Raw genomic sequence first — 23,630 nt, 5'->3', positions numbered from 1 at the left:
TAATTCAGTAAAAATTTAAGTGTTGGGGCGGCTAGGTGGCACAATGAATAGAACACTGGCCCTGGAGTCAGAAGGACCTGAGTTCAAATGTGACCTCAGACACTTAACACAAAAACTAGCTGTGTGACATTAGGCAAGTCACTTAACCCCAACTGCCCTCCAAAAAGCAAAAAAAAAAAAAGTTAAGCGTTTACCATTTATAAGAATTTGTGTTAGGTGCTGGGGAAAAAAAAAAACAAAAGAAACAGTCCCTGCTCTCAGGGAGCTTACATTCCACATGTTCTGCTGTTGCTGAGCTAGTATTACTAACAATAATAATGTGCATAAATAAAAACACTCACGACTGCTAACTAGTGGGGATACAGGAAAGAAATCATGGTTCAGAGAACGTAAGGATCTGATCAGAGAAGAGGAAGGAGTAAATTCGAAGCCGAGTGAGGGTGTAAAAAGAATCTGGGCCAAGAAATTTAAAAATACTGAGTTCAGAGAGGGTAAGGGAACAAGCATTTATTAAGAGCCTATGGGTGCCACGGGGACTATGCAAATATCCTCTTATCCTGACAACATCTTGGTCAAGTAGGACGGCTGGAAAGTACAGGAAGGAGTGGATAGGCTGAAATCGGATTATGGCGGGCTTTCCAGTAGCAGGCTGAGCCTTAAGTGGTAACATGGAGAGACGAGTGGCGAGGCAGCGCCTGGAGCGGCGGGGCCGGGGTCTGGGAAACGTTTCCCCTCCTCCCCTTCATCTCCTTATTTTCTAGGCGCATCAACACAACCTTAAAACAGGCAATGTTTGCCTTACGCATTTAAGGATTTCCGAGCAGGGGACTAACATAGTCAAAATTGTGCTTTGGGAAAAAAGATTATTTTTGCAGCTGTATATAGAAGAGGGTCATTCAACTCCTTGAGGGTTGGATAGACACGCACAGTTAGCGTCTGAAGAGCATGCTCTCTAAGCGCAACGGTTATGTGAGCGCACGCGCTTTACTCAGGAGCCTTACTGCGCATGCCCTATTTCGTGAACCCGGATGGTGAAGGGGGCGGAGCTGGCGTGTGGCCTTCGGAACTTCCAACTACGGGGAGCGATGAGGCTCAGAGATTCCCAGAGGCTATGGGTTTGGAGGGAGAGGCAAAAGGCAGGTAAAGTGCTAGGAGATCCAGAGCCACTTACTACCTTCGTGGCCTGGGGCACTTTTAAGGTATCAGGTCAGGAGGAGGAGGAAAGGCGGGCAGAGATCGCCCCTCATCACGGAATGAACCTTGGCATTGGCCGAGAGGTTCCACAAACTGCTTCCGATTCACAAATAGAACACAAAGACTAGGTCCTCCAGACGATAGAGAAGACCGAGAGGAAAGACCTTCCACTTCCGCCCCCGCCATGACAGACGCCCCTTCTCTTCCCCCTCCGGAGCATGAAGATGTAATCCGCCGGAGGATAGAGGGACCAGGAAGCCAAGTCCCGTTCCAGCTACGTGTCCCCCACCCCCACCCCGAAAGTAGACCAGTTCCAACCAGATCGCAGAGCCGAGAAAAACCGCTCACCGTTATCGTTGGATATAGGTAAGAACAGAAAGACTTAAAACGTAAGTTTAAAAAAGCCGCCACCCGTATAATTTGTCGAGACCATAGAGAATGGGTCCGCCCACGTATAGAAGGTAAACAGATGTTGGAAGACGCGCGTCCTTCCCTCGCGGCCGGGAACCATAGAGGATAACTAGCGCCTGGAGGCTAGAGAGGCCGCCGCCTCTTGTAGGAAGCCCTTCTGCCTCGCCCGGAAGCTGGTGAAGAGTTTCGTGGGTAGTTCCCCCAGGTGTCAGAAGTAAATGCGAGTTAGAGGATCACACGGGTTGGATGGGTGGCCGGGAGGGCAGGGAATCTCTGCTTCCAGCCCCAGAATTGCAGGTGGGTCATAGAGAAGGGAAAGACTAGAGCGGGGGTCGGAGTCTTGGAAGAGTCTCGGGCTGAGGAGGGACATAAGTTGGTGTGAGGCCCAAACTCTCCTGTTCTTTCTCTGGACAAAATGGAGCGATGTGAGATTGGGCCATGGTATGGTTAGGTGTTGAATTATTGCTTCTAAATAAATGTTCATGGGTTTGGGTTTGCTTTTTTTTTTTTTTTTACCCTGATCGCATCATTTCTGTGTCCAAATACCTTGCATGGCTCCCTAATGCCCGTCGAATGAAATACAGACTCCTTTTTCTGGCATTCTAATCCTGACAACTCACATCAGCAACATTCCCCACCTGTGAATTTACTGGGATTGTGCTAGTAAATGCGGAACAGCTGGCTTCGGGAAAGACTGGAGACAGGACGGTTTTTGTTTTTCTATTAATCTGCATTGTTAACATCTCCATAGTGTTCTTAAGTTTACTAGACAGTCAACAAAACAGTAAATCAAGCCCATTTGCAGCTGAAGTGTCAGTGCTCACACCAAGAAATTTAACTATCAGTTCTGAGCCAGTTAGAGCCGGTTCCAGCGCGCCCCCGGCCCTCTCACTCCATCCGAACTAGACTGCCCACCCTCTCTTTGCTAAACTTAGGAATTCTGCCTGTAATGCCTTCTAACGACCTCATCCTTTCAAGTTCAACTCAAATATAATTAATTTTAGGAGGCCTAGGCAGGAGAAATGTGACATTTATTGTAAACATTTATTTGTTATTAAATTATTATTATATTAATAGTATATAAATATTATTATTAAAACATTTATTTATTATATTTAAAATTATTTAAAACATTTGAAGAGTGCCATGTAGAGGAAAAATTAGACTTCTTTGGCTTGGAACCAGGAGGCAAGGCAAAGATTTCCCAACCTGTCACTTTAAGCCATGATTCCTGCCTTTCCAGTCATATTTCATATTTTTCAATACCCTTCACATATTCCCTGTTAAGTCAGAGTGATCTGTCAGATATTCCACATATTTGTCATTTCATCTCCACTTCCTAGAATCCATAACTTTCTTCAAAGCACAGATGAATTCTACTGGCTTCACAAGTCTTTTCCTAATAAATATGCTGATTTTCAGGCACCAGCATACCCCACTGCCCTTTGCAAGCAGTTTAGTCCCTGACATTAGCCATCAGTCTGGCTTCAAATCATGTTTCATATCATTTCTGTAGAAACAAAATTCAAGCATGCCTTACAAAACGAAATTCTGAGGGTTTTCTTTTTTTATGGTGATTTGCCTGATGTAGAGAATACTCGGCATGAATGTTTTTTCACTCTTCCCTTTTCTTACCCCGCCCCCCCCCCCAGGATCCTGGTATGGTATGTGGATCCTAGGTAGGTCACATCAGTTTTCAGTATACATTCTATCTATTCTCTGTATATCTAAGAATTAGAATGTAAGTTTGTTGGGGACAAGGACTGTTTCTATTGGTGAACTTTTTTAAAATTTTAATTCAAGATGTACAAAAGAGAGGGACTGGCAAGCTCCTGGGGGGGGGAGAATTTTAGACATTACTACATTACTAGAAAGAGAAAAACTAGTAACTACTAACCCATATGCCTATTTTCCCATCTTTATTAGAAAAATCTACATTTGTATTGAAGGCATCCTCGATGAATTTGTAAAAAGAAGCAGACAGGCTTTCAAAATTGGTGTTTTATAGTCATGTCTTTATTTCCATACTGAAAGGTACAGAGAATACAAGATCTCTCTGTGCCTCTGTTGACTAATTTTAAAAGTATTTTATTCAGTAGAGCAAAATGTCACTTGAAAGGCTCTCCTCTGACAAGGCATCCCTCCTGCATGTTAAAAAAAAAAACTTTATAGATTCCTTGAAAGATTAACAAATGATTGACGATCTTCTGATTATTCATATCAACTGAGGCATGAAGTCAGAGATGCTCACTAAAATGTTTGCTGTTGCCATAGAAGGTACCCAAATGCAGAGTCCAAATGGAAGAATTCCTCGTAGACGGTGAAGTCCTACAGATGCTCCTATTTGCCAGTAATACTTTGCCCATTTTGTCATGCCTGAAGATGGTAGAAATTCCTAAATAAGATCCATAATAAATAAAGTTCTCAGCCTATGTAGCAGCAAGCACCCCAAGCACGTCCTCAGGGTTTGCTGCTCACCCAGGTTCTTGGATCTGCTTTGTTAAAGGAAAGCAACTCAAAATGGGTTAACAAGCTTACTTTAATCAGACAGACATATATCGTTTACCTTGTCCGGGAGAAAAGGTCAGCACCCTGAACCTCAAAGTATACAGGCATAATTATCAAGACAGAAACATCAAGTAGACAGATTTCCAAACTGTCCAACCATTACATCCATACCCAGTCAACATCTGGGTTTCCACATTCTGGGTTTTTCAAAGCCGGGGGACTCTCAACAACGGCTTCCCAGAATTCAGATCAAATCACAGAACACTTCTCAAAGTGAGCCCCAAAACAAAGCTACACATCAGGGCTATATATAGCCTTCTCCTGGCTCAGAGAATGTAACAACCTTATTGACTCACTGGCCAATCAAGAAGTATCTACTGAAAAACAAGCCCCCCACCCCAGACTACAGGTGCACTTTAGCCTAGGGGCAGGGAAGATCTTTAAATCTGCATTTCCATTACAGCCTAACAGTCCACATAGAAAAAACCAAATAGATGAATGTTGTTCAAGCTATGATATGCAGTTGGATGGATAACCCATAGATCTGATCTATCAGTATATAAATAGCAACTAAAAATTGGGTAACCATAGTGGCCATTTACAAATATGCATTTTGGCTTCTTTTCTCTAACCCAGATTTCAGAAATAGCAATCCCTTTCAACTTATTTACCTCCTGCTGCTTTCTTCTGAGGCTAGGGGCAAACCTACTTACCCGTCTTGGTTTGCTCCTTTCCATTTCAGTCATTCCTTCCCTGTGAAGTAGTGTATGGGTATATGTAAATTTTCCTAAGTGTTAACAGAGAGTCAGGAAAGCACTAGTATAGGGCTTTAGGGAAAGACAAAATGTGTGTGTGTGGGGGGGGGGCACAACCTGATTTTCTCTACCAAGACCCTTATTATTTATATGACAAATAGTAAACTGGATCCACAACTGAATGAAAGAGAACAGGCTGTATTGCATTTTGGATAATGTAGAGCACTTTTCATAAGATCACAGAGAAAGAGCTGAAAGACACCGTAGAGGTCACTGAATCCAGCCTCAAACTTCTTCCTCAAACAAATATCCATATCATCTTTCTGTTCAGGATTTATGATTAGAAATCAATACCACAGTTGCTGAACAATAAAAAATCATCGAAAACATCAAAAGAAAATTTGGATTGCCCAAAAGAGACACAGTGAGTATAAATAAGCTGTAGCATGTTGCCAATGAAGGATTATGCACAAGAGGCAGCATAAAAGATATCATTTAAGATTTGCATTACTGGAAAAGGAATTGATCATGATTCATCATGGTAGCAAGAGCTAGGGGTAGCAGATGAACCTCCTCTATCTTGCATCGTTTCCCATATAATGTCAAGAAACCTAGAGAACACCTGAGTTACTCTCTCTCAAAAGTGCTGTTAGCCCAACCTTCTCTAGTCCTAGTAATGGTTGAAACATCTTTGGGGTTGCTGCCACCCGGCGGTCCAAGCCAGTACTGCAGCCGTTGAGGAAATTCTTGGTCCCTGTGTGACCAGGAAAGATGTGATGAGAGTATAGGCCAGGATCAGATATCCACAGAATTGTCTCTAGTCTATAGAGGTAGAAAAGGACGAATGCTTATGGATCTCTTGACTCCATTTTCTCTCTCCTTTCATTCCCCATCACCCCTTCCTCCTTTATAGTCTCTTCTATCCTCAAAATAACTGAGTTTAGATCCAGCCTCTGACATTTGCTACATTCTGACCTTGGCCACTTCATCTCCTTGAATCTCAGCTTCTTCATCTATCAGACAGATGAGAGTTGAACTAGATGGCTTCCAGGGTCCCATTCAGCTCCAATATCCTCTCTTTCTCTCCCCAGCCTTGCCTGGTTTTAATTCCCAACCCTGCTGCTTTGCAACACCTTCTCTCCTCTCTTCCTAGACATCTACTTCTTGCCCTTCCTTCCTTCCTTCCCCCAAACTCTGGTTTTTACCTAAGTTCCCAAGGGCATTCTACACAGAACAGTACCACCTATACATATGTAGCTCTAGATGAGCAGACAGAACCATGTGGGCAAGAAACCAGATATCAGGACATTGAAACACGGACCGTGTACTGAGCCCAGGCGTAGTCAGGTCTGAGGGAGGGAGCTGAGTGTTGATACAGAGGACCAGCAATCTGATTCTACTCCCAAACTCCAGCAGAGCTAAGCTGATAAACAAGAACTCCTAAGAGAGAAGGCAGCAGTTGAAGGGAAGATAACCCAACAGAATCACACACTCCCCTCATTCAACCAGGTAATGATTTCACCTACCCTCCCTCTGAATTAGGGTAACTAGGTGACTCAGTGGATAGAGCATTGAAAAGTCAAAAAGGCCTGAGTTCAGATCTGACCTTAGACACTAACTGTGTGAATCTGGGCAGATCACTCAACCCTGTTTGCCCCAGTTTCCTCATCTGTAAAATTAGGTGAAGGAACTGGCAAACCATTCTAGTATCTTTTCCAAGAAGACTCCATATGGGGTCACAGAGAGTCAGACATGACTGAAACAACCCTCTGAATTATCCCACTCTAGCCCAGCCTAGTTTTCCAGCTATGGGGTAGACAAGAGGAGAAACCAAGGCAAATCTCAGAACTTATGAGGAAATTATCTCAAACCATGTTTAAAAATGTTCAGGATCACTAGTAGCATTAACTTAAAACAAACCTAGTTTTATTTCATACACACTAAATTAGCAAGGATATAAAAAGTCATTTTCATGGCCCCAAAATAGGGCTATGAGAAGATAGCCCCATTAATGAATGCTATTTGTGGGAACCGTGAGTTGGTTTAACTGGTCTGTAAAAAAATAATATAAAATTATGCAAGAAAAGTTACTGAATTGTTCATACTACTTGATCTTTAGGCAATGTATCCCAAGAAGATCAAAGACAGAAAGGTCCCATGTATACCAAAATATTTATAGCAATTTTTTATAGTAGCAAAAAAAAACAACCCCGCAAAAACAAAATGGGTACCCATTAATGGGGAATTGGTTGAACAAATTTTGGTATGTAAATGTAATGAGTTCATAATTATTTTTTTTTATTTATTTATTTTTAGTTTTCCACAAGATTTTGAGTTACAATTTTTTCTCTCCCCGTCTTTCCCCTACCCTGAATTAGAAATAATATTCTAAGTAATAGTGAGTTCACTCAGCCCCTAAGATGCCTGAACTTTCCATGAACCCCAAATATATTGAAAGCACGTTTACTCCCTCAAACTTGCTTGCTTGCGTGCCTGCATGTGTTTTGGCCATACTTTAGTTCCAAGGACTAGCCATTCCTGAAACATAAACAAGGCTGTGACGAGAACTGGCTATTCTCTCAGCCTTGAAACTTGATCAATGACAACCCTACAGCCCATGTGGAGTCTACACAAGGAAGTTAAGACACAACTGGACCTTAAATCATGCCATTAAAGTTTGGCGCAAAACTTTAACATTTGGCAGCCTGCCTTCTTTGTTCTTACCCCATAAAAACCCCTGCTTGCAACTGCCTCTTTGGGATCTCACCCATGGAGAGGACGCTCTGCCTGGGACTCTCCCGATCCAGACTCTGAGGCTGCAGCTCCAGGATCCCCCAGCCACTGTTGGAAGAGTTGGTGCTCCCCTGGATCAGTGATGTTTTCTTTCTCTTGGCTTTCTTTATTAGGGATAATATTTCTCTGTGTGTTATTTTGTATAATTGCTTGATATTTCTGCAACCGCTGCAACTTCCCCTGTTTTTGCCTCTAAATTACTTTTACTTTTAATGATTTGGGACTGTGTCATTTGTAGGTGCGAATCCGAACCCCATTAATAAAATCTCAAAACATACCCCTCACCCCAAAATAGCAAGCCTACTGAATACCCCTTCTCCCAATCTGTTCTCTCTTACATCCTCCCCGTTCACCCCCCTAACTTTCTAGTAGGGCAAGAAGGGTTTCTATACCCTAGTACCTGTATATCTTATTTCCCAGTTGCATGTAAAAAAAAAACAAAACACAAATTTTTGAACATTTGTTTTTATTTTTTTCCAGATATTTTTCCCTTCTTCCCTCCTTACCCACCCCCACTGGGAAGATAAGCAATTCAATATAGATTGTACATGTGTAGTTACCCACATCATTACCATATTAGTTTTATTGTGAAAGACTAACTGTATTTTCCTCCATCCTATTCTGTCCCCCACTTAATCTATTTTCTCCTTTTTTTTTTTTTAAAGCAGTTGGGGTTAAGTAACTTGCTCAAGGTTACACGGCCTTTTATTTCTGGGTGTGGTGCTAAGTATCAGATTCGATCGATTCGACTGGATTCGATCCCAGGTCTCCCAACTCTGGGGCCAGTGCTCTTACTCACTGTGCCACCTGGCTGCCCCTCTATTTTCTCCTTTGACCCTATCCTTCTTCAAAAATCTTTGCTTCAGGGGAGGCCAGGTGGCACAGTGAGTAAGAGCGCTGGCCTCAGAGTCGGGAGACCTGGGATCGGTTCCGGGCTCAGATACTTAACACCCACACAAAATAACTGGCAGTGTAACCTTGAGCAAGTTACTTAACCCCAATTGCTTAGGGGTGGCCAGGTGGCACAGTGAGTAAAGAGTGCTGGCCCCAGCGTTGGGAGACCTGGGATTAGTTCCGGCCTGAGATACTCGGCACCCACATAACTGGCCATGTAACCTTGAGCAAGTTACTTAATCCCAATTGCTTTAAAAAAAAAGTTTGCTTCTAACTACCCTCTCCCCCAATCTTCCCTCCCTTCTATCCTCCCCCCTATCATCCCCTACTCCGCTATTTTTCTGTAGAGTAAGATACTCTATTGAGTGTGTATGTTATTCCCTCCTTCAGCCAAATTCAATGAGAATCAGGTTGTCCCATCCCCTTTCAACTTCCTGCTCTTCCCCTCCATTGTAACACTGTTCTCTTGCCTCTTTTATTTGAGATAATTTACCCTAATCTAGCACTCCCTTTCTTCTCCCAATAAATTCCTCTTTCACCTCTTAATTTTATTTTTTAGATCTCATTCCTTCATATTCAACTTATCCTATGCCCTCTATCTATACATGAACATACAAATGCCCGCACACATATATATTTGTATATACATAAATCCTCCTATACATACATATATGTAAGTATACACACATATATCCCCTTCAGCTATCCTCATACTGAGAAAAGTCTTATGTTACAATGATCATTTTTCCATGTAGTAATGTAAATAGTTCAACTTTAATAAGTTCCTTATGGTTTCTTTTTCCTGTTTACCTTCTCATGCTTCTCTTGCTTCTTGTATTTGAAAATCAGATTTTCTGTTCAGCTCTGGTTTTTTCATCAAGAATGCTTGAAAGTCCTCTGTTTCATTGAATGACCATATTTTCCCCTGTAGCATTATACTCGGTTTTACTGGGTAGGTGATTCTTTGTTTTAGTCCTAGCTCCTTTGACCTCTGGAATATCATATTCTAAGCTCTTCAAACCCTTAGTGTAGAAGCTGCTAGGTCTTGTGTTATCCTAATTGTGTTTCCACAATACTCAAATTGTTTCTTCCTGACTGCTTTCAGTATTTTCTCCTTGACCTGGGAACTCTGGAATTTGGCTATAATATTCTTAGGGATTTTCTTTTTGGGATCTTTTTCAATAGGTGATTGGTGAATTCTTTCAATTTCTATTTTGCCCTCTGGTTCTAGAATATCAGGGCAATTTTGCTTGATAATTTCTTGAAAGATGGTGTCTAGGCTCTTTTTTTGATCATGGCTTTCAGGTAGTCCAGTAATTTTTAAATTATCTCTCCTGGATCTATTTTCCAGGTCAGTGGTTTTTCCAATGAGATATTTACATTGCCTTCTATTTTTTCATTTGTTTGGATCTGTTTAATAGTATCTTGATTTCTCATAAAGTCATCAGCTTCCAATTGCTCCTATATAATTTTGAAGGAGTTACTCTTTTCAGTGAGTTTTTGAAATTGCTTTTCCATCTGGAAAATTTGACTTATTAAAGCATTCTCCTCCTCATTGGCTTTTTGGGCCTCTTTTGCCATTTGACTTAGTCTATTTTTAAGGTGTTATTTTCTTCATTATTTTTTAGCAGATTGTTGACTCGCTTTTCACGATTTTCTTGCATCATTCACATTTCTCTTCCCAGTTTTTCCTCCACTTCTCTTACCTGATTTTCAAAATCCTTCTTGAGCTCCTCCATGACCTGTAACCAGGTCATATTTTTCTGGAGCCTTGTGATGCAGGAATTCTGCCTTTACTGTCTTCCTCCCTCTCCATACCTTGGTCCTTTTTTTCCCCAAACAACGATTCTATGGTCTGTTTGTGCTTCTGTTGCCTGCTTGTATTGGCAGCCAATTACTTGACTTTTGAGCTCTTTACCACAGTAGAACTCGGCTTCCGAAATGGAGAGAGCTGTGTCCCAAATTGCTGAGGTTTTTGCAGCTGCTGGAGCTATTAGATGGGCGCCCTCTCTACAGCCCCCACAAGCTCTGGCTCACTGGTCACACACCCCAGGACCACCACCCAAGACTGCGATGTGGATCCAAGCAGGTCAAAGCAAGAGCAATTACCCCCAGAATGGTTGCTTTGTCCCCCTACAGTCTGCAGACCAGAAGCTCCAGAAGCAGCCACCAAGCCTCCTCTGCTTCTCACGCTGGGCGGGGGGAAGGGTAGCAGCCGGACCATGCTCCCTCTGTTTGAACAAAGTTCCACACTGACTTTTTACTTTGTCTTTGGCATTTGTGAATTGAGAAATATGGAAACTGCCACAGCCGCTGGTAATTCACTCTCCTGAAGTCTGCTCCAGCCACCTCTGGTCTGGCCTCCCTGGTGCTAAAACCCGCTCAGTCAGGACTGAGCTCAGCTCCCAGTGCTCTGATGGACTCTTCCTACCAGCCTTCTGGGCTTCCTCCAGCGGGAGATTTGTTTCTCTCTGTCACTTTGTGGGTTCTGTAGCCCTAAAGTTTGTTTAGATTCGTTTTTTACATGTATTGGAGGAGGTGGAAGCCAGAGCTGTGCAAAGTCCTGTTTCTATTCCGCCATCTTTGCTCCGCCCCTGTTGATACTGTTTTATGAAAAATCATCACTATGAAGAATTTAGAGAAACATTAGAAGAAAACAGAACCAAGACAATTTGCATAATGGCCACAATGTAAATAGGAAAAAAAAATTGGAATTCCCATTAAATTCAGTGATTGATCTTTGTTCTACAGTACTGATGATGAAACCTTTCCTCCTTTCAGCAAAAGTGAGGTAGACTGCAGGTGTAAGTTGTTGCATACATTATCAGTTGCAGTTGTTGTGATGGTTTATTTTGATTGAACAACTGATTTTCTTCATTTAAAAAGGCCAGGCTATAGTTGGTGGACTTCTGAATGGTATGACCATTCTGGAAAGCAGTTTGAAATTGTGTACAAAAAATTATTCAACAATATATGCTTTGACCCAGCTATGCCACTGATAGGCCAATACCTAAAAAAGATAAAATGAGAAGATCCTTTATGTACAAAAATATTTATAGCAGCTCTTTTTGTGCTGGTGAGAAACTAGAAACGAGAATTTCCAGAAGTCAAGAAATGGCTGGATAAATTGTGGTATCTGAATGTGATGGAGTACTATTATACTGTAAGAAATGAGGAAATATCATTTCAAAAAGACATGGAAAGATATAATATGAACTGATTGAGTGGAAACAAACAATTTGTACTGTGACATCAATTTAAAAATGAACAATTTTTAGGACTTCTTATAAATGAAAAATTAAATGAGCAGAACCAGGAATACAATTTATACAAAGATAATTTATTTATACAAATAACACACACACACATATATACACAATGTATTTATACAAATACAATTTATTAAAAAAAACAACTTTGAAAACTATAAGAACTGTGATATTCTTATATTCTTATCATATCCATGATATGATGCTATCCATTACAGAAATGGTGCAGAATAAGACATTTATTTTTGTCTTAAGCCATTGAAGAATTAGTTTTGTTTTCATATTTGCTATTTTTTTTCCTTTGATTTCCCCAGTGGGATATGGAGTAGAAGCAGAGCAATAGACTTATGCTCATTTTTAAAAATAAGTTGGGGAGTACTGCACACATAAAATGTTATTGCACTTTCAGATGAGGTCACTGTATTATTAGTTTTACCTGCCTGTTTTTACTTTGTTAGAGTAGTGATCTCCCATGCAGTGAGAGAAATCTGTAAATGTATGTAATATAAAAAATAAAATATCAATAAAACTGAAAGTGACCAAAAAAAAAAAAGAGAGGTGATGCCAAAGATACATTTTCCCCATTTCACATTTTTTGCCTCGGCCACACCTGCTCCATTAATTCCATAAGAGCATAACCACCGACTTAATTACTGGTTTAATTTATGATAGGTCAAAGAAAGCAGACCATTTAATAAAATAGATCAAAGTAATGGTTCAAAAAGTTCTTGAGTTGTTGACTTGGTTTTTTAAAACTTTTTTATGGGGGAAAAAAAGATTGATGTGGTTTGGGGGGGGGGGGGGGGAAGACAGACTGTAATTTATTTCTAGGGAAGCTAACTAAGGTGAAGGACATGATAAGCCTTTTGTTCATCTTTAGCCAGCCAAGTTTTTGTGATTTGCATGGAACTGAGAATGATGGTAGGAAAAATAACAAGAATGACAAAAGCAAGTTTCCTTACCATAGTTCCCTTTTACATTTGGGGAAGTAGACTCCTGGGAATATTTGTTTCATCTGTAGGGTCTGATCAGAACTGAAATAAGAGAGGAAACAGCAGAAGAGTTTTTAAAAACCAGTGTAATCTAGCCTGGGCATTTGCTGCTTTCTGTAAGCAGCTTGGGTAAAGGGAGGAACTTCATAGCTATTAGGTAGGAGACATGACTGAGAACTTTAGCTGTCCCCATCAGGAGAGATATTAACTAATCATAACGCTACCCAGGTGAAACAAGACAGAATTGGAGGTTAACTGAGCAATACCCCTGAAAGATCTATATCCCAAGAGACTGAAAAAAGGAGGAAAAGAACCCATATATACAAAAATATTATAGCAGCTCTATTTCTGTAGTGGCAAAGAAATGGAAGATAAAGGGCACTCATCAATTGAGAAATGGCTGAACAAATTACGATATGTGAATGTGACGAAATGCTTTTATTCTCCAAGAAATGAAGAAAAAAAAGTTTCTGAGAAACCTGGGAATACTTTATGAATTGATGAAGAATGAAGCTAGCAGAACCAAGAGAACGTATATAACAACAATATTGCTAAGACATGAATTTGAAAGACTTGTGAACTCTGATCATTCTATAACTAACTATAATTTCAGAGGACTCCTGATGAAATATGCTACCCACCTTTTTTGACAGAGAGGTGATGTACACAGGGTACAGATTGAGAAATATATTTTTTTGGACATGGCCAGTGTAGGAATTTCTTTTGCTTTACTATGCATATTTGGTACAAGGGTTATTTTTCTTTCTGGGGGGAAGGAGAACAGAGGGAGAAAAGGTAGATGTTCATTAACTAAAAAAAATTTTTTTAATTAATTTAAAAATTAATTAATTAAACTAATTTTAAAAGGTGGGGAGGGGAAGGAGGTCCTAAAGATAGTACAAGAAAGTCACTCCAGCTAAGGACTATAGTGTGTGGGGGACAGGGAGGCTCTCTATTGCCTTTAGAATCAAATATAAATTCTCTTTTCAGCATTTAAAGTTCTTCACAAATGAGTTCCTTATTACTTTTCTAGTCTAATTACATATTACTACCCTCCATATATTTTACTTTCCAGACATATTGGCCTGTTTGTTGTTCTTCACACACAATTCCCTATCTCCTATCTCCATGTCTTTATATTGACTGTCTTTCATGCCTGGAACATACTTCCTTCTCACCTCTTGTAATGGTAATAGGAATTTGAACATCTTCCCTGTCCCTTGTATTTGCAGTCAAACAAGTACTTAGTACCTTCTTCCAAGTTAATGGTTGTGTCAAGTATTAAGACCTAGAACTTGGGAATCCCACAGTGGGATGGACTTGTTGATGTAACAGGACAGGGCAGAACGGGGAGGAGCTAATACCGTTTATAAGGAAAAGCCCAAGCTGAGAGGGGCCAGAACTAATGGGAGTGAGCATCTGGAGGCTGGGCTGCTACTGCTGGAGAGAGAGAATAGAACTGAGGACTGAACTGAGAATTGAGAAGAACTGAGAAATGAGAAGAGAGGAGAACTGGGAGGAGGCATGGCTGGGGTGTCATATTTTGTCAGTTTTGATGTTACTTTGCCAGATTTGTCTGCTGATAGAGGATGGTGTTACAGAAGCCCTGGGACCTTGCTGCTGGTTCAGAAGCCCTGAAAGAGGATTTTCTTGTTATGTGTTTACAGAAAGCCTGGAGGAGGATCTTGCTGATTTCAGAGGTCCTAGGACTATACTGATGATTTGTGTTGACTCCTCAGACCTTGTTGTTGGGTCTATGTTGATTTCTCAGGCAGAAAGTGAATTGATTAGGATGCCTGCAATGTTTGTGAATGTTACTGTGGCTTTGCTAAGCTTTGTCTTCCCAGGAACAGAAACTGTGAAGGACTTGAGGTGGACCAGACACTGTGGGCTTCAGTATGGAACAGGAGCTGGGGAATTTTCTGGAAGGGGAGCCATGGAAGTGGAGAGCCAGCCTTGAGTCAAGATGAAAAGACCTCTCCTTGGGTATATAATGCAAACTGAGATCATGATTTACTAGGGGTGGAGAACTTTGACCTTTACATTTAGATGACTGAGTTAAGGACTTATTAATTAAGGATGATTGTAAACTAATCTCCAATTAAAAAGAAAGACTTTTTGATTGAAGAGATTAAGACAATGTGACCTAGGGGTGGAGGACTTTGATCTTTGTACTTTTTGTCAATTAAGGATTTACCTCCTTAAGGATGATTGAATTAAGTTCTTAATAAATGATTATGTTACTAAATTAATGTTATCTTTTGCTTAAAACTATGTGACCACTTTGGTGGAAACTGTGTGGCCATTTTAGTGATAAGTTGTTAAGTTATAACATTGTGAATTCTGTACTTTGATTTCTGTGATATTTTGCCTTAATTTGTTACTGAATAAATAGAGAGTTCACTATACTGTGTAATCAGAACTCTGAAGCTATTCACAGCAGCAGTTCTCTGGAAAGCTGCTCATGTGTAGCTTTACACCTCTGCCTTTTGGAATCTCTGGTGCTCAGGTGCCACCTTCTATGTGAAACATTTATTTATTTTCTCCCTAGTCATTAGAGTCCTTTCTCCCAGTGAACTTTGTGTTCATTTTGTATATGCAGCAAAATATGCAGCTGGTCTAAAGAGACTGCAGAGTACTCTCTCCCACTGAGAAGCCCTTCAGCTTCTGAGATAGAATTAAGCCCTAACACAGGAGTGGGGAACCTGTGGCCTTAAGGCCACATGTGGCCTTCTAGGTCTTTGGTTTCATCCTTTTGACTGAGTTTCAAGTTTTACAGAACAAATCCTTTTATTTAGGGGATTCATTCTGTGAAGTTTGGATTCAGGCAGAGGGCTGTACTTGAGGACCTAGAAGGCCACATATAGCTTCCAGGCCTCGGTTTACCCATCCCTGTCCTAAGAGGAGAACCTGGCTTTAAACACTTTTGAAAAGGGACAGGGTCAAAGGAGAAAATAATAAATGGGGAGCAGGACAGGATGGAGGGAAATATAGGCTTTCACAATATGACTGCTATGGAAACGTTTTGCATAACTACACTTATTTAACCTATGTTGAACTGTTTGTCTTCCCAGTGGTGGTGGGTGAGGAAGAGAGAAGGGAAAGAATCTGGAACTCAGAGTTTTAAAAACAAATGTTTAAAGAAAATTGTGTTTTTTACATGCAACGGGGAAATAAGATATACAGGCAATGGGGTATAGAAATCCATCTTTCCCTACAAGAAAGTAAGGGGGGGAGGGGTTCAGGGGATAGAAGGGAGGGCAGACTGGGGAAAGGGATATTCAGTAGGCTTGCCATCTTGTGATGGGGGTAGGGGAGAGATGGAAAGAAAATCTGTAACTCAAAAGTCTTGTGGAAATGAATATTGAAAACTAAAAAAAAATTAATTTTTAAAAAGAGAGAGAAGCTGGCTTCTGAAGATTGGAGTCAAGCTCTTTATCAGTCAATCAACAACACTTAACACTGCCAAGTGCCAGACATTATAAGGCAGAAACATAATTCTTACTCTCAGGTTCACGTAATGGGGAAGACAGCATACAAATAACTCTTTGTAAACAAGCTATAGATGGTGAAAATGGAAGGTCTTCTGCAGAGGAAAGATACTAAGGAAGATGGAATAGGAAAGAAAAAAAGAATAGAAAAGTAACAAATTAAGGCAAAATATCCTGCAGAAAGCAGGATCTGAACTGAGTATTAAAGGAAGCCTGGGGCAACTATGTGGAGAATGGCTTGGAGTGAGGAGAGACTTGAAGCAAGAAGACTAAAAAGCAGCCTATTCTTGTAGTCCACCTGTGAGATGGCTCCCAGCCTGAATAGAGAAGAGATTGGGAGATGTGGTAAAGATAGCATCAAGATTTGAAAAGATTGGATTTTGGGGGTGAGCATTAGTGGAAGTGAGAATGAGACAGACCAAGGTTGTGAACTTAGGTGATTAGGAGGATAGTCATGCCTCCCCAGGTAATAAGGAAATTGGGGAGAGGGCAGTGGAAGGTATGGACATGTTGAATTTCAGATGATCATGGGACATTGAGTTCAATATATTCAAGAAGGTAATTCATGTAAAACCATAGCTCGGGAGAAAGATTGGGGAAGGGGAAGAAAAGAGAAAAAAGAGGGGTGTGTGCACGAGCACGTGCACATGAGCATGCATGCTTCATCTGCATGGAGATTGTAATTAAGCCTATAGGAGCTGATGTAATCATCAAATGAGAGAGTATAGAAGGGAGAAGAGGGTCCAGGAGAAAACCTTAGAGAACACCCAGTTAATGTGTGTGGCAGGAGTAAAGCATCCAGCAGAGGAGACTGAGTGTTAGGTAGGAGAGCTGGAATAGAGTCGTGTTGAAGAAAAAAAATATCAGTACCATACTGAGTTCTAGGCATAGATAGGTATCCCAGAAATGTGTTTTCATTATTATATACTAAATCCAAGCATTTCTCGTTTTTAGTGATCGGTCAAGGCTTGACATAGTTCCGCCGAATTTTCAGAAACCTCTTTTTACAAGACAATTTGAAATAACATTATAAGGATCTTGAACAAGGCAGAGCTGATAAAGCAGTCTTGGCTTAACACTCTACTCCATCTAATAGGACATTAGTCACTTAATCTTCTTAAAATTACTCCCTTCCTAGAGCAATTCCCTCTAGTGTTCTCCTGGAGTAATCACAAGGTTGTTCTTGTTCCTTCAGTCATGTCCTATTCCTCGTGATCCTGTGGGCCATAGGACTCCGGTACTATCCATGAGGTTTTCTTGGCAGAGATCCTGTAATGGTTCTCTATTTCCTTCTCCAGTAGATAAAGGCAAACATGTTAAGTGACTTCCCTAGGGTCATACAGCTAGGAAGTGTCTGAAGTTGGATTTGAACTTGGTTCTTTCTGATTCTGGGCCCAGTGCTGTATCCACCAAGCCACTGTCAAAAGGACCTCCTCTTATCAGAAAAGCTGTTAAGCATTTCATAAATAATGCTACCAACTTGGGGAGGGCAGTGATCTTAATTAGATAAGAAGTATTTCTTATAAAATTGATTACCACCTTTAATACCTTTTCCTAGGGTTTTGGCTTTTGTTATAGACATTTTATATACTTTCCTTCTTAGGAAAAGTCTGGAAAGGACTTTAGACTAAAGAAATATTTATTTCTTGGTATTTTCCATTTTAAAACTTTAAAAAGTTTTTAACATGCTTATACAACAATGCCATGAAAGAATCTTTACAACCTATGTCTCTGACAAAGGACTCATCTCTAAAATATACAGAGAACTGAGTCAAATTTATAAGAATACAAGTCATTCCCCAATTGATAAATGGTCAAAGGATATGAACAGGCAGTTTTCAGAGAAAGAAATTAAAGCTATCTATAAGCACATGAAGAAATGCTCTAATTCACTATTGATTAGAGAAATGCAAATCAAAACAACTCTGAGGTACCACATCTCACCAGTTAGATTGGCTAAGATGACAAAACAGGAAAATGACAAATGCTGGAGAGGATGTGGGCAAACTGGAACACTAATGCATTGTTGGTGGAGTTGTGAACTGATCCAGCCTTTCTGGAAAGCAATCTGGAACCATGCCCAAAGGGCTATGAATACTTTCATACCCTTTGATCCAGCAATACCACTCCTAGGGTTATATCCCAAAGAGATCATAGAAATGGGAGAAAGACCCATATGTACAAAAATGTTTATAGCAGCTCTTTTTGTTGTGGCAAAGAATTGGAAATTAAGGGGGTGTCCATCAATTGGGGAATGGCTGAACAAGTTGTGGTATATGCATGTTATGGAATATTATTGCGCTATAAGAAACGGGGAGCAGGCGGTCTTCATATTTACCTGGAGAGGCTTAAAAGAACTGATGCTGAGTGAGAAGAGTAGAACCAGGAGGAATTTGTACACAATTACAGACACAACATATGTGTGATGACCAACTTTGATAGACTGGACTCTTCTCAACAATGCAGGGATATAAGTCAATCCCAAAAGACACATGATGGAGAGAAAAACGTGCATCCAGAGAAAGAACTAAATTTATATCCAGGTGGAAGCAAAATACCTGATCTTTTTCGTTCTCTTATTGGATTTTATGTCCTCATTACCATTTTTCATTCCAGCTGGTATAATCCATCCTTATAACTTGACCATTGTATAATGTGAAAGTATTTACAGATCCTATACTTGATTATAAGACGCCATGGGGGGGAGGGGAAGGAGGGGGACAAAATGTGAAATTCAAGGAATTGTGGAATTGAATCCTGTAAACTAAAAGGAAACAAACAAATTAATAAATTAAAAATTGAATTAAAAAAAAAACAATGCCATGAAAATCCAGAGAGCGTAGAGTATTCACGATGTGAACAGCTGTAGATGGGGTCAAGATGGAAGTAGATTAAGAAAAAATCATTTTGTTTGGCAGTTAAAGAGACCATTCATTAGTAGCTTTGGAAAGAGCCTTTCCAATCAGTTGGTAAATGTATAGTAAGTGACTAGTATGAGCCAGGCATTGTGTGTTAGGTAATACAACTCAAACTCTAATGGATGGAACATGCAAACAATTATGTACAAGCTAGCTATATATAGGATAAATTGGAAAATAAAATTCACAGAAGGAAAGCACTAGAATTAAGAAAGGCTTCTTGTGGAAGGGATATTTAGCTGGAGTTTGAATAAAGCCAGGGAATCAAGGAGGCAGAGGTGAGGAGGAGAAAATTTCTAGGCATAGGAAACAGCCAGTGAAAATACAGATGTTTTATCTGACCCTAGAGACTAAAGAAATGTTGGAATTTATTGAATAGGGAAATGGTGAATAGGATCTTCCAGCATAGGAAGATCATTTGATAATTCAATGGAGGATGGACTAGTGTGGGAGCTAGAGGGAGCATTTCCGCTGTAGAAGATGGGAATTGAGATCAAGGGTGCTTGTAGAGAGAGTTTTCTTCACAAAGATAAGGGTTGTTTCTTTATATGATAGGTAAAGGAGAAAATAATGGGGGAAAAGATGTCTGAATGACATGAGAATCTGAGAGAGATTTTTAAGGATTCTATTCTAAACTTTCTTGGGTTCTTCCTATCTCTTTGAGAACAGGGACTGCTTCTGTGTTTTTGCTTTGTGTGGTGCCATTTCCCAGTACGTGCCTTCCCACATAGTAGGCTCTAAATAAAAAGGTTGCATTGGGTGAATCTCCCAGTTTTTTTTTTTTTATGTTTTTGCCTCAAGATCTGGCCCAAGTCAGAGTTTAATAGACTTAGTTATCTTAACCACCAAATCTGGGTGGCCTCCATGGGTTCATCTACTTAAAGTATCTGTAACAAAGAACCTTTAAATTCCTGTGCTGGAATGAGAAGCTTTGGGGAATCTTTGGGAAAATCTCCCAGGTAACAGTCAACTATAAAGTAAAGAACTAAGTACTTCCAGTGCTTAAAAATAGCAATTCTGACCCCAGGGAAAGCAACACAAAAGTCTGGATGGAAAAATAAGAGGAAGTACTTAATACAACTTCCCATAAATTCTGAGTGAATTACTATACTGTCTCAGACTCTGCTGCATCCCACTCCTGTTTTTATATATTTACCTATATTTACCCCAAGGAGATGAAAGGAAGAAGGTCACTTACATATACACCAAAATATTTATAGCTGCAGTTTTTTTAAATAATAAATAAGTGGAAACAAAGTGAATGTAGATGCCTACTGGCTGTGAATTGGCTAAGTAACCTGTATAGCACATGAATGTAATACAGTATTATTGTAGTAATAGTATTTAACACATACAGAACTTTAAGGTATGCAGGGCATTTACCTATAAAACCTCCTTTGATAAGAAATGATGAATATGAAGAATGCACATAAGTATAGGAAGATTTCTGATTTGATGGGAAGTATGCAGAACTAGAAAAACAATCATCACCCTGTACACCATAGCGATTTTACTGCATGTAATTTTTTTTTGTAGTCTCTAAATTTCAGTATCACAAAACACGTGGTTGCCCTTCTGTAGTTAATTTGGGTACTTCCATTACTAACAATAGGGCAACTAGTTGGCACAATGGATAGAATGCCAGGCCAGGAGTCGAGAAGACCTGAATTCAAATCCAGCCTCAGACATTTAAAAATTGTGTGAGCAAATCACTTAACCCTGTTTGCCTCAGTCTCCTCATTTGTAAAATGAACTGAAGAAGGAAATGGCAAAGACATTGGAGTGATTTGCCAAGAAAACCCCAAATGGGGTCACTAAGAGTCAGAAAAAACTGAACAACAAAACAATTACTGACAGATTCCAAATATTCTACACCTTGCATCAGAAGTTCTTAATTTCAGTCATGAGAATGAACCCCAAAATTTGAAATAGTTTTGGAAGAATATTTATGAGGTTGTTTGGTAGAAGAAATCCAGCAGGATAAAGGGTATGGCTCCCTCTCCTGCAGGCTCTGGAAGGTTTACATTATATAGGATTTAGACCTGGGGACCCACAAATGCAGAGAGGGCAGCTTGAAAGCAAGGTTGATTGAGATGGATATCAGTAAATGTAAACACTCATTAAAATTTGGGTGACTTTGTAACATAAGCTTAGATGGACCCAAAACAAAACCTTAATGAGTCAACCCAAAACATAAATGTTTTCGGTGAATCCAGGACCTGGGGGGAAACTCACAATTCTTGGTAGCCATCTCTGGCACTCCTGGAGAGTTACTGGGGTCAGGACAACAACCTGGTTTCAGACAATCTCTAGTCACATGAAGTTAGATTTAAACATTATAATAATTAATGTTTTCCAAACAATACAAATACAATAAGCAAAGTATGTTTTAAAATAAAAAGTTTGTCATTTCCAGGTAAGAACCTCTACCAATGCTTTATGAGTTTCTGTGTCCAAAAACACAAACAAAAACATCATTCCTCCTAGCCAACCTTCTGGAAATGAGTATCTGTTTTAGCTCAGGTGACTGACCTTCAGACAACAGACAGTACAATCTGGATCCTGTACTTGAAGCCTTGCCAGTTTGGCAGGACCTGTTGGGGCTGTTTTCTCCTGGCAAAGCCTTTGATTACCAAAGGTCAACTCTGTATTGACCCCAGTGAAATGAATGTCAGGGCAGGATTTTAGTTGAACATTGACTGCAGAGCTTTGTTGATTGTCCGTACAGTTCATGCTCAAAGCACAGACTTCATAGCTGACAGCTAAGAACAGGAGTAGGAGTCAGGGTTCCACCGAAGCTCTGTTGCTAAGTGCTCATGAGGTCTGATTTCTGCGCCACAGTTTGATTCATAGTGAGGCAGTTTTCCCAGAGGGCAACGAAAATACTGTAGGACAGAGACAATCCAAAAGATTATATGAAGCTTTTGAAACTGATTCATTCCTGATAAAGTGGATTCTTCCTGACCTGCTAATTTCGTTTCTCATTCATGGTATTGCACAGATTTAAAGGGAAAGATCACATATGAAGGCACCTTGAAAAATAAAGAAATCTGGATTAATTTTTAAGTATCATGCTGTTGAGTCAGTTCGTGGGGCAAACCATTTAACCTTTCAGTGCTCTGAGCACCTCTGTAGGTGATGACCTCCATCAAGTTTCTTCATTGAGCACTTCCCTATGCCAATGAATTCAAAAGTCCAGAAGGCCCTTCGCTATCCCCCATGAGGACACAATACTGTTTACAGAGTACTTTGTTCACAACAAGGAGGGAGGCAATTCAAATAGCATTATCCCTATTTTATAGGTAAATAACCTGAGACTCAGGGACACTCCATTGCCTAGCACTGTACATAGCATATCAGAAGTGCCTAGTAAGTGTTGATTAATTGGAGGCTGACTGCTTAGGATAGCACCACAGGCAGAGTTCGTGTGAATGTGGGGAAAGTTGCGGCAAGTCAGACACAGTAATAAACTGCTGGAGGAACTATAAATTGTTCTGACCATTCTGGAAAGCATTCTGTAATTATGCTAGGAATGTGACTAAAATGTCATATCCTTTGACTTAGAGATCCTCATGGTAGGCAGACATCCCAAGGACAGAAAGAAAACTCCTTTGTACACAAAAATACTTAGAGCATCACTTTTTGTTGTAAGCAAAGACATGAAATAGATGTTCACTGATTGAAGAGTGGGTTAACAAATTGTTTGTGAATGGAATGTTTCTTTCTAAGAAATGATGAAGAATACAAGGAGGGATTGGAAGATTTAAATAAATTGATGCAAAAATATATTAAGTAGCCAAGAAAATATTCACAGTGACTACAATAATGGAAATGAAAAGAACAAAAATGAAAACTGAATTTGTAAAATTTCAGTAACCATGGTTGGAACAGATAAGAAAATATGAGAATCCCTTTTTTGCAGATATTGGAGATTGTACAAGTAAGAAACAGAAGATACTGCCAAACTTGATTAATGTATTGGTTAGTTTTGCTCAAATGCTTTTTTTTTTCTATTTTTTGTTCTTTAAGATTCCTCTCCTGACTTGCTGATTTAGTCTGTGGTTCACGGTAGTGTCCTGACAGAGAAGGGATTGGGAAATTAAGGTAAAAGGGGAAAAAAAAGCAGTTCAAGTGAAAAGAACCCAGGAATTTTAGTGAGCTGTAAATTCAACTAATCAATTGATATTGTAGCCAAAAAAGCTAATGCCATCTGACTTAGACATCAAGGATCTGTGATTTATTCTGATTCACCACAAGTCCTTAATAATAATAGCTAACACTTGCATAGTGCCTACTATATGCCAGGCACTATGAAGCATTTTACAATTATCTTATTTTGTCCTCACAACAACCCTTCAAGCTAAGGGCTATTACTTTCATCACAATTTTACATGAAGAAACTGAA

At 39.9% G+C, this 23,630-nt stretch overlaps 2 long non-coding RNA genes across 3 annotated transcripts in view; one reads left to right on the top strand and one right to left on the bottom strand.

The window, feature by feature from the left end:
* LOC138160127 (uncharacterized) overlaps nucleotides 1-2,700 on the bottom strand; it is a 41,100-nt gene extending 38,400 nt beyond the window's left edge. The window contains exon 1 of one of the 2 annotated variants that reach the window (XR_011168082.1): nucleotides 1,543-2,700. This is a non-coding gene — a long non-coding RNA (uncharacterized lncRNA). The remainder of the gene's footprint in view (nucleotides 1-1,542) is intronic. The other variant, XR_011168083.1, reaches the window with a different exon arrangement.
* Nucleotides 254-19,165, top strand: LOC138160124 (uncharacterized). Its single transcript, XR_011168081.1, has 3 exons — nucleotides 254-1,560; nucleotides 5,200-5,292; nucleotides 14,484-19,165. It is a non-coding gene; the product is annotated as an uncharacterized lncRNA (long non-coding RNA).
* Nucleotides 19,166-23,630: the final 4,465 nt, after the last annotated feature.

The sequence above is a fragment of the Petaurus breviceps genome, unplaced genomic scaffold (assembly GCF_028583685.1).
Source record: "Petaurus breviceps papuanus isolate PSGF00001 unplaced genomic scaffold, PetGlider_PUasm1.0 118, whole genome shotgun sequence".
NCBI classification, from domain to species: Eukaryota; Metazoa; Chordata; class Mammalia; order Diprotodontia; family Petauridae; genus Petaurus; species Petaurus breviceps.
This window is presented reverse-complemented; position numbering and strand designations above follow the sequence as displayed.